The sequence below is a fragment of the Balaenoptera musculus genome, chromosome 17, assembly GCF_009873245.2.
Source record: "Balaenoptera musculus isolate JJ_BM4_2016_0621 chromosome 17, mBalMus1.pri.v3, whole genome shotgun sequence".
Classification (NCBI taxonomy): Eukaryota; Metazoa; Chordata; class Mammalia; order Artiodactyla; family Balaenopteridae; genus Balaenoptera; species Balaenoptera musculus.
In genome coordinates, this window is record NC_045801.1 from 34,167,860 (window position 1) to 34,178,213 (window position 10,354).

At 43.2% G+C, this 10,354-nt stretch overlaps 1 pseudogene; it reads right to left on the bottom strand.

The window, feature by feature from the left end:
- Positions 1-1,533: 1,533 nt before the first annotated feature.
- LOC118883815 lies at positions 1,534-2,336 on the bottom strand (annotated as a pseudogene).
- Positions 2,337-10,354: the final 8,018 nt, after the last annotated feature.

Here is a 10,354-nt window from a genome sequence, read left to right on the forward strand (position 1 = left end):
AAATTGCCTTCCTGTCCTTGGAAGTTCCAGGCCCCGATCCCATTCCTTAGCTCAGGATGGCATATATGCCTCATTTTATCTTTCTGTCTCTGAACCTCTCATGTATGTAGGGTTTCCGTATGCACAGATTAAAATTTGATTCTCTCCTGTTCATCAGTCTTACATCAATTTCATTCTTAGACCAGCCAGAGAACCTAGAAGGGTAGAGGTAAGCTTTTCTTCCTCCCAGACAGCTTTTTTTTAAATACATAAATTTATTTTATTTATTTATTTATTGGCTGCGTTGGGTCTTCGTTGCTGTGCGCGGGCTTTCTCTAGTTGCGGCGAGCAGGGGCCACTCTTCATTGAGGTGCGCAGGCTTCTCATTGCCGTGGCTTCTCTTGTTGCAGAGCATGGGCTCTAGGCACGCGGGCTTCAGTAGTTGTGGCACACAGGCTCAGTAGTTGTGGCGCACAGGCTTAGTTGCTCCGCGGCATGTGAGATCCTCCCGGACCAGGGCTCGAACAGATATCCCCTGCATTGGCAGGCAGACTCTTAACCACTGTGCCACCAGGGAAGCCCCCAGACAATTTTAAATCTCCTGGGGGAGTCAGAAAACTTTCACTGAGTAAATGCACTTTGAGATATGTCTTGAAGTGTTCATGAAATTTTTATAGAGTGACCAGGAGGACATATGTGAAGCAGTGGGAAAAGGATAAGCAAAAACTTGGAGGAATGAAACTATGTGTGCGCTCTGAGACAGCAAAAACTACAATGTGGCTGAAGAGCAGGGTGCAGGAGGGAGAAAAAGAAACCAGCATGAATTGACTGGTCTCAAGTATATGCCGGACATTTTCAGATGTCACCGCATTTAATCGTTTCAGCAATCCTTGAGGTGGTGTCGATTGCCCCTATTTTACCAAGTGCACAAAGGCCAAAGCCATTCCCTCCATTGTACCGTGATGAGGATGGGGTGGAGAGGATGGCAGAGAGCAGAGGGAGGGAGGTTGCCTGCCAGGTAACGAGTCCACACTCGACTCCGGAGGCACTGGGAGGGAAGTCATGCAAGAATTCTGAGCCAAAAATGGCCTGATTGCCTCTGAATTTTAGAAAAATAATGCTGGTGATAATGGAAGAATTAAACAGAGTATTCTTTCTCTCTCCTTCATTCATTTAATTAAAAATATATATTGAAAACTTCCTGTGGGAGAAGACTGTGGTGTACCAGACCTGTGGGAAAAAATGTTTGGGGCGAGATACAGCCCCAAATCTCATGAAGTTTACAGTCTCTGTGTGTGTGCATATAATACATAGCTCATATATACTATTTTATTTTATTTTATTTTGTTTTACTTGGCTGCGCCACGTGGCTTGCAGGATCTGAGTTCCCTGACCAGGGATTGAACCCAGGACCCCGCAGTGAAAGCGCTGAGTCCTAACCACTGGACCTCTGGGGAATTCCCATTTGAGCTAATTTTTCTTTGTTTGTTTGGGTTTAGTTTTGGCCAAAGAATTTTTATTACTTTTGTGTACAGAAAACTCAATAGTGTACACTCAGCTGGCCAGTTTGGTAGGCAGCTCTTTGGCCTTTGCCTTTTCCAGGTTGGCAATGCGAGCCCCTGATTTTGGACCAAGGATGTTGCTTCCCCAGTGACGGCAGATGTTGTCATATCATCATCGTAATCAGTCCTGATGGCTTCCACTAGCTTAGCCAGAGCCCCTTTGTCTTCTGAGTTGACTTGTGTGAAGGCAATGGTGGTGCAGGTCTTCCTGTGGACCACATGTCCCAGCCTGGCCATCCCCTTGGTGATGCAGTAGGGATCCCCCATCTTACAGCACAGGGCAGGCAGGAAGACCACCAGCTCAATGGGATCCATGTCATGTACAATCACCACCAGCTGAGCCTTCTTGTTCTCCACCAAGGTGGGGACAGTATTAACCCCTGCTTGAAGGACAGGTGGCCTCTTGGTGGGGACATCCCCTTTGCCCTCAGCTTTCTTCTCAGCTCAGGCCAGCAACCTCTGCTTCTTCTCTTGCTTCATCTCTGGTCTGTACTTCTGGGCCAGCTTAAGCGGGTGAGTAGCTGTTTGGCAATCCAAGGCCTGGGTGAATTGGTTAATCGCAGGAGGCACTTTCAGCTGCTTATAGAGGATTTCCCACTGCAGCCGGATATAGCGGGGCCGTTTAACGAAGTGGGTGAGGTCCCTTTTGGGCTGGATGTCCTGTCCAATGCCAAAATTCTTGGGCCTTTTTTCAAACAGGGGATTGATCACCTTCTTGGCCTCCTGCTTCTTCACGGCAGCAGGGGCCTGGGCCACCTTCCTGCCCTGGGCCTTCTTTCCCTAAGGCATCTTGAACGGCTGGCAGAGAGAGCTTGAGCTGATTTTTGTATATGACGTAAAGTAAGGTCCAACTTCATTCTTTTGCATGTGGATATACAGTTTTCCCAGCACCGTTTGTTAAAAAGACTGTCTTTTCCTCATTGAATGGTCTTAGCACCTTTGTTAAAAAGCATTTGACCGTATATTCAGGGTTTATTTCTGGGCTCTCTATTAGCTTCCATTGGCCTATACGTCTGTCCTATGACAGTACCATATTGTATTGATTACTACACCTTTGTAGTAAGTTTTGAAATTAAGAAGTGTGAGTCTTCCGATTTTGTTCTTTTTCAAGGTTGTTTTGGCTATTCTCTTGAGATTCCATTTGAATTTTAGGATGGGTTTTTCTACTTCTGCAAAAAAAGCCATTGAGATTTTGATAGCAATCACGTTTGAATCTGCAGATTGGGTGGTATTTACACAGCATTTTGAATGCACTAAATGTCACAGAATTTATACTTTAAAATGGTTAATTATACATTTTGTGAATTTCAGCTTGATTTAAAAAAAAAAAATTGGGCAATTATACCTGAAGAGCAGGTATGGGGATGGCATGAGGCTGCTGGAAGGTAAAGGAGGTTGCGATCAGAGGGAGGAATATTGGGATTGAAGACTCCAATACTGAATAGTTTAGGGCAGGTGAGGGCCCCTGGATTTGAGCAGTAAATACAGCTAAGGTGACCCAAACCTTATCTCCAAAAACACTGACTTCACAAGGAGATTCAAGACTGCAACTTCAGAAGGATACATGTCCAGTTAGGGATGGTGACCATCACTGGAGTGGGGTGGGGATAGCTGAGATTATAGGGGAATTTTATTACTATAGTATCTTTTTAAGGAGAAAGAATAATGAAAGTTGTTTTAAAGCTATAATACAGGAAATTTAATTTAGGAAAGGAGGACAATGACCTAAGTGCCTTTTTTTTTAATTGTCGTGGGAGTGGCAGCAAGGTGTCAGATGATACAGGCATGGATAGGGCGTGGGCAGGCCAGCTGACTTAATCTCCTATTTATTTTCAGAGTAATGGTCTGGCAGTAATATTGTGGAGCTGGGAAATGGCCAATCCTGCCTTCCAACCCTGAAGTATGTGAGGCTTGTTAGAGTAAACACCCCTCAATTCAAGACGATAGCCAGGTTTCAGTTAAGGCAAGGAATAGGAGACAGACTGGGGATGTGGAAGGATTTGTTCACCATGAAATGCGGGTTCCAGAGAAAACAGAAAAGTGTGAGAAGGAAAGGAGCAGCTGGGGAATGCGTGTGGGAAGGCACAGGGCAGTTTGGGGACCAGTGTACAGGATAAGATGGATGACCAGAGGCATTCACATTTTGGCACTTATATGGGATGGGAATAGGGTAGTTCAGTGAGTCATAGTGGCCTTAAAGGCCCAGAAAGACCTGTGATGTCAAGTTTAGTAACAGTGGGACAGGCCTCCTGGGATCCAAACAGGATATTGGACTTCAGCTGGGACTTTGGACAGTAGAATCTGGGTAGACAATAAAACAGCAGTACAAAGTCCCTGAGGCAGACACGATCATGGATAACTCGAGGGCCCACGAGCAAACCAGACAAACCGAAGCTGAAGGTTTGTATGGGGGTTTAGAAGGCTGGCTCCCAAGGGTGGGGCTGGGGTCTGAAGAGCCTTATAAGCCAGCAGAGGAGTCAAGACATGACTTGTGGGTGGACTCTGGGAGGCTTCACGCCAAGGAGTACTTCCCAGAACTTCTGCTGCCAGTGTCCTTGTCCCCACGGTGAGCCACAGCCACCCCCTGCCTCTGCAGGAGACCCTCCAACACTAGCAGCCGTGTGGCTGACAGGGTCTTAGTGTTCCGGCCGGGTGTCAGGCCTGTGTCTCTGAGGTGGGAGAGCCGAGTTCAGCACATTGGTCCACCAGAGACCTCCCGGCTCCACGTAATATCAAATAGCGAAAGCTCTCCCAGAGATCTCCATCTCAGCGCTAAGACCCAGCTCCACTCAACGACCAGCAAGCTACAGTGCTGGAGACCCTATGCCAAACAACTAGCAAGACAGGAACACAACCCCACGCATTAGCAGAGAGGCTGCCTAAAATCATAATAAGGTCACAGACAACCCAAAACACACCACCGGACGCAGTCCTGCACACCAGAAAGACAAGATCCAGTCTCAACCACCAGAACACAGGCACCGGTCCCCTCCACCAGGAAGCCTACACAACCCACTGAACCAACCTTACCCACTGGGGGCAGACACCAAAAACAACGGGAGCTACGAACCTGCAGCCTGTGAAAAGGAGACCCCAAACACAGTAAGTTAAGGAAAATGAGAAGACAGAGAAACACACAGCAGATGAAGGAGGAAGGTAAAAACCCACCAGACCAAAAAAATGAAGAGAAAATAGGCAGTCTACTTTTGACCACCTAGAGGGGTGGGGTAGGGAGGGTGGGAGGGAGACACAAGAGGGAGGAGATATGGGGATATATGTATATATATAGCTGATTCACTTTCTTATAAAGCAGAAACTAACACACCATTGTAAAGCAATTATACTCCAATACAGATGTTAAAAAAAAAAAAAGATATGATTTGTAAGAAGCAAAGCTTCATTATGGGTTTTTACCAGTGGAAGGACATGAAAACAGCATTTCAGGAAGATTAGTATGAGAAATATCCATGCTAAGTGGATTGGGGCAGGAAAAATTGGGCTTGCCACAGATTTTGCAACTATCCAAACATGATGTGGTATAGGATTGGACTAGGGAGGGGAAAAAATGATAATTTCAAAATAAAAACAAACGGAACTTGGTTTTTATGTGGGAGAGATAAAGAAAAGAAGGGATTAAAATTTTTCAAAAATTTGAACCTGGCTGAGAGTTATATCAAGCATGGGCAGGGGAGACCTGAAAGAGGAGGATCAGTTTAGGGGGAAGGAGTGGACAGTGATGAATTTAGTTTGGGACCGAGATTCATTTGAGTCTTACAGCTAAGTGAGACTTTGCATCTAACCATGTGGAACAACTAAGGATCATGTTATATAGATAAAGAAATCTTGAATTTGAGATAACACAGGACATCCTAGAAGAGATGTCCTAGAGGCAGTTGGCCATTCGGAGCTGTACTTCAACGACAGATCAAAACTAGTGATATCCGTTTTGGAGTCATAGGCATCGTCTTGTCAAATAACTGTAGGAATGGATGAATTATCCAAGGGAGAGGAAACAGTGAGAAGAGGAGAAAAGCCATAGGAGGAGACAGCAGAGAATTGAATCAAGAGGCAGAAAAGAGACAGGAATTTTGGCTTTGCTATTTGTTAGCTATAGGAACTTGACAATTTATTGACCTTCTCTGGGTCTCAGACGGCAGTCATATCAAGGCTTGCCAGGGTCGGGGTCGGGTGTGGTTGGGGGATCTGCTTCCAAGCTTTGAGTGAGCTTGGAAGCAGCCTCCGGTCCCTGGCTGTTGGCTGGAGACATTGGTATCTTACCACGTAAGCTTCTCCATACGGGCACTTAGAACATGGCAGCTGTCTTCTCTCTGAAAGTGAGTGAATGAGAGAGGGCCCCGGTCTCATACAACCGAATCTCAGAGGTAACGTCTCATCATTTTTGCCAAATTCTATTCATTAGAAACAAGTCAAGGGTCAAGGGGAAAGGGTTACATAAGGGTGTGACTACTAGGGGGCAGGATTATTGGAGGCCATTTTAGCGACTGCCTGCCATAATACCTAACAGTTATATTCTTAGACACTCATACTCATTACTTTTGTAGCTAGTTCACTTAAACTGGCAATTTAATAAATATTGAATCCACTGAGGTGGGCACAGGCACAGGTGGGGCACAAAGAAGACAATTTTACCTAGAGGGAAAAGTCATAGAAATTTCAAGAGAGGAAATTATGCTTGCACTGATTCTTTTTTTTTTTTTTTGGCTGTGTCAGTCTTAGTTGCCGCACGTGGGATCTTTCCTTTTGGTGCGTGGGCTCCAGAGCGGGTGGGCTCTGTAGTTGTGGCGCGTGGGCGCAGTAGCCCTGTGGCACGTGGGATCTTAGTTCCCTGACCAGGGATGGAACCCGAGTCCCCTGCATTGGAAGTCAGATTCTTAACCACTGGACCAGCAGGGAAGTCCCGCTTGCACTGATTCTTTTTTTTTTTTTTTTTTTTTTTTTTTTTTTTTTTTTTATAAATTTATTTATTTTATTTTTGGCTGTGTTGGGTCTTCGTTGTTGTGTGCGGGCTTTCTCTAGTTGCAGTGAGTGGGGGCTACTCCTTGCTGCAGTTTGCGGGCTTCTCATTGCGGTGGCCTCCCTTGCTGCAGAGCATGGGCTCCAGGCGCACAGGCTTCAGTAGTTGTGATGCATGGGATTAGTTGCTCCGCGGCATGTGGGATCCTCCCGGACCAGGGCTTGAACCCGTGTCCCCTGCATTGGCAGGCGGATTCCTAACCACTGTGCCACCAGGGAAGCCCTGCACTGATTCTTAAAGGATAAACAGGAGTTTATCAGGAGACAAGATGGCCAAGTTAAAAGTTTATCCAGGGCTTCCCTGGTGGCGCAGTGGTTGAGAATCTGCCTGCCAATGCAGGGGACATGGGTTTGAGCCCTGGTCTGGGAAGATCTCACATGCCGCGGAGCAACTAGGCCCGTGAGCCACAACTACTGAGCCTGCGCGTCTGGAGCCTGTGCTCCGCAACAAGAGAGGCCGCGATGGTGAGAGGCCCGCGCACCGCAATGAAGAGTGGTCCCCACTTGCCGCAACTAGAGAAAGCCCTCGCACAGAAACGAAGACTCAACACAGTCATAAATAAATAAATAAATAAAAGAACGTGAATTTCTTAAAAAAAAAAAAAAGCAAACTGGGCTATTCATTTCAGTAACAGTCAAGTGGTCTTAGTTTGCATTCAATTTCCAGTCAGTTTCTCAGTCTATTTCATCTGAAGTCTTCACATTACCCACTATAAAAAATACCTATTTATTTAAAAAAAAAAAAAAGTTTATCCAACGATTATAATTTGGACTGTGGCGTTCTTAGGTACTGATTTTAAAGTTGAGTGGAAATATGGCAGGCGTGAAGAAAATATTTCCTAATTTGAAAAGTCTCCAATCTTATCAAAATGTGAAACATTGAGCGATTCACAGGATTTTATCATTTGATTTCAAATATATCTTTAGAAATCCTAATAGTTTAACACAGTCTACAAGATCTTGATACCCATTTTACTAAATTAGCACTCCTAAGTTTCATCTGTTTTCTAAAAATATTTTATGAGCACACTGATCAACTAAAAACTTGCATGAAATAATTCAGAAATTTAAGATTACAATTTAGAATGTACTTAGGAAAAACACAAAAGCTATTCTCCCATTTTCAGTGCTATTACTCTAGTACGATAAAGCTGAAATTCTAGTTTTATTTTTCATTGTTGATTTTACTAATTCTGTGAGCTTTGTAGGCCCCCATAGTTGACACACATTCTAGTACCTTCTTGCTTTCCTCACCCATACATTCAGTATTCTGGATGCGTAGGATTATGAGTATGGCTGAACTTCAAGTAAGCTGGTTTGGCAGTTTCCCAAAGTGTCAAAAATGACAGAACATTATGGAGCTTCTCTAAGGGCTTCTCTCCTCATGACTAGGGCTATCACTGTAGAATGGGTAGTCCCATTTCTTTCCTGTAAGTCTGAATTACTCTTTGGGGCTGTCTGATCACTCAGGCTTTGGCCCAGTCTAATCTAATTCCCCCAGATCTAAGCAACCAGAAAGGAGAACAAGAAGTGACGGGAGGCCCTGAGTAATGCCAGCTCATCATATTTGGAAGAATATTGATTTTGATTTTCTGACCATTGTTCTCTAACAACTAAAAGGTTTGGTTCATCATTTTACTGTGGTATTAGCAACCAAATGTTGGATCCCAGTGCTTGATAGTCATGTAACTCTGCTGCCAGTGGGTACGGTGCCCGGGAAGTAAGAGGCATGCCACAACACAGACCCTCTGTGTTAAATCATCTCCCACTCAAGGGTTGCTGCTGGCAGCTGGAAATTTGACTTAGGAATCAAATATGTTGTTAAGCACCATTGTTTTTGTGTACAAAGAACAATGACTGAGACTTTTTTCTTTTAAAGCATTCTTAATGTTATACTATTATAGTGTCCCTCATTTTCTATGTCTTCACTTTCTTTGAAAAGCAAACACTCTTTTCTTGGTAATTAGGCACACAAGTAAACATAAAACACCCCAGTTTTTCTTGGATAGTTTATCTCCATTTTTATGACTACCATTTAAAATTAAAACAAACAAACAAGCACTATTCAGTTCTCTCAAATTAGAGGCATTTTCTTTTCTTTCTTTTTCTTTTTCTTTTTTTTTTTTTTTTCCTACTGTAGGCTATTGATTTCCTTGGGGAGGAGGAGGAATCAATAATGGCTAATCACAGATAAAATGCATCCTAATTTTAGTATGAGTAAATAATGCATTATAAAGAAATAGAACTTCATATGTTAATATGCAATCATCACATTTAAAGTTAAAATAATGCTAAATTTTGCTGGTTTTTAAAAAATAATATTTAATGAGTAGTAATCAATATGTTTCACCTTTACTTTGTGATTAAGTAAGGAAAGTGTCTAAGAGGTCCCTCTTCTCCAACATCCTCCCAGGGCAGAAATCCCCTCTGTATCTCTGAGTGAGTCCAGTGACAAGATATTGATAGCTTTCTGCTCCACAAGACATCCTAGGGCACTGCCAGTTACTACGCTGTTAGGAAGTAATCAGAGGTCTATGTGCAAGGCACTGTGCTGAGTGTTCCATCAGATTAAAAAAATAAGAATAAAATCCTTGCCATAAAGAAGCTTTGTGAACTTTTCACAAAGTTCAGACAATAATTACAATAACATAAGACAAGAAATTAAAGGGGCTATAGAAAGGCACAAACCAAACCTTGTGGAAACTCAAGGGGAGGAATGAGATAGCACATCTAGCCAAGGAAACCCACTGGTCCTAGCTCCGCTGTCTGGACTGACACTGTAGTTTCTCTTGTCCACTTGTAGAGCTTGACATAGTCTATAGATGAGTCCAAAGAGGCAATATAGTTGAGGGGCTTGAAGCTGGGTCTTGGGCATTAGACATCTTTGGACATGAATCTGGACCTTTTCTTTTTTAGCTGGGTGACCTTGAGCAAGTTACACAACCTCACTGTACTTCTGTGTTTTCATTTGTAAAATGGGCATAGTAAGACCTACCTGACAAGCTTACTGAAGAATTAAATAATAATATAAGAGGCTTTAGCATTAGTGCCTGGCACTTGGTGTATAAAAAATTGTAGCTTTTGCTTTTACTTTTTTTTCATTTTCCCTGTGTTTTTTTCTCCCCAATTTATCTCTAATATTTTTATCACTCCTAATAATATGTTGTTTCTAGACCTCCTCACCTTTATGGCTATCCTCCTCCAAACTATCTCGTTTTCATTCTCCTGTACAATGTGCTACCTTGAACTTTACAACAATAAAAATTTCCCCCCAAAATGTTACTTTTTCTGTTCGTTGGTTTCTGACCAAAACAGTAAACCAAACCACTACTTCCCTTCTAACCTGTACTTCTGTTAATGCATTAATTTATTGAATGTTCAAAATTATTGCATTCAAGTTTTTTTTTGTTTTGCTTTTGTTTTTTAGCAATTCCACACATGCCTTATCAGTTCATGGCAAGCTTGTGGCCAACTACCTTCTCTAGGCACTATTTAGATAATTAATGAACAATAGGTCTCTCCTGTCTTGTACTTGTGCTATTGATTTTTTTTTTTTTTTTTTTTTTTTGGCTGGTCAGACGGTTTGTGGGATCTTAGTTCGCCGACCAGGGATTGAACCAGGGCCACGGCAGTGAAAGCACTAAACCGCTAGACCGCCCGGGAATTCCCATGCAATTGATTTTTTTAACCTAAATGAAGGTCTTTTCCTTTCACTCTCCTGTGTAGGCCTTGATTCTTAGTAGCAAGTAACAGAAAGCTAGTTGGAACTAAAAACTTAA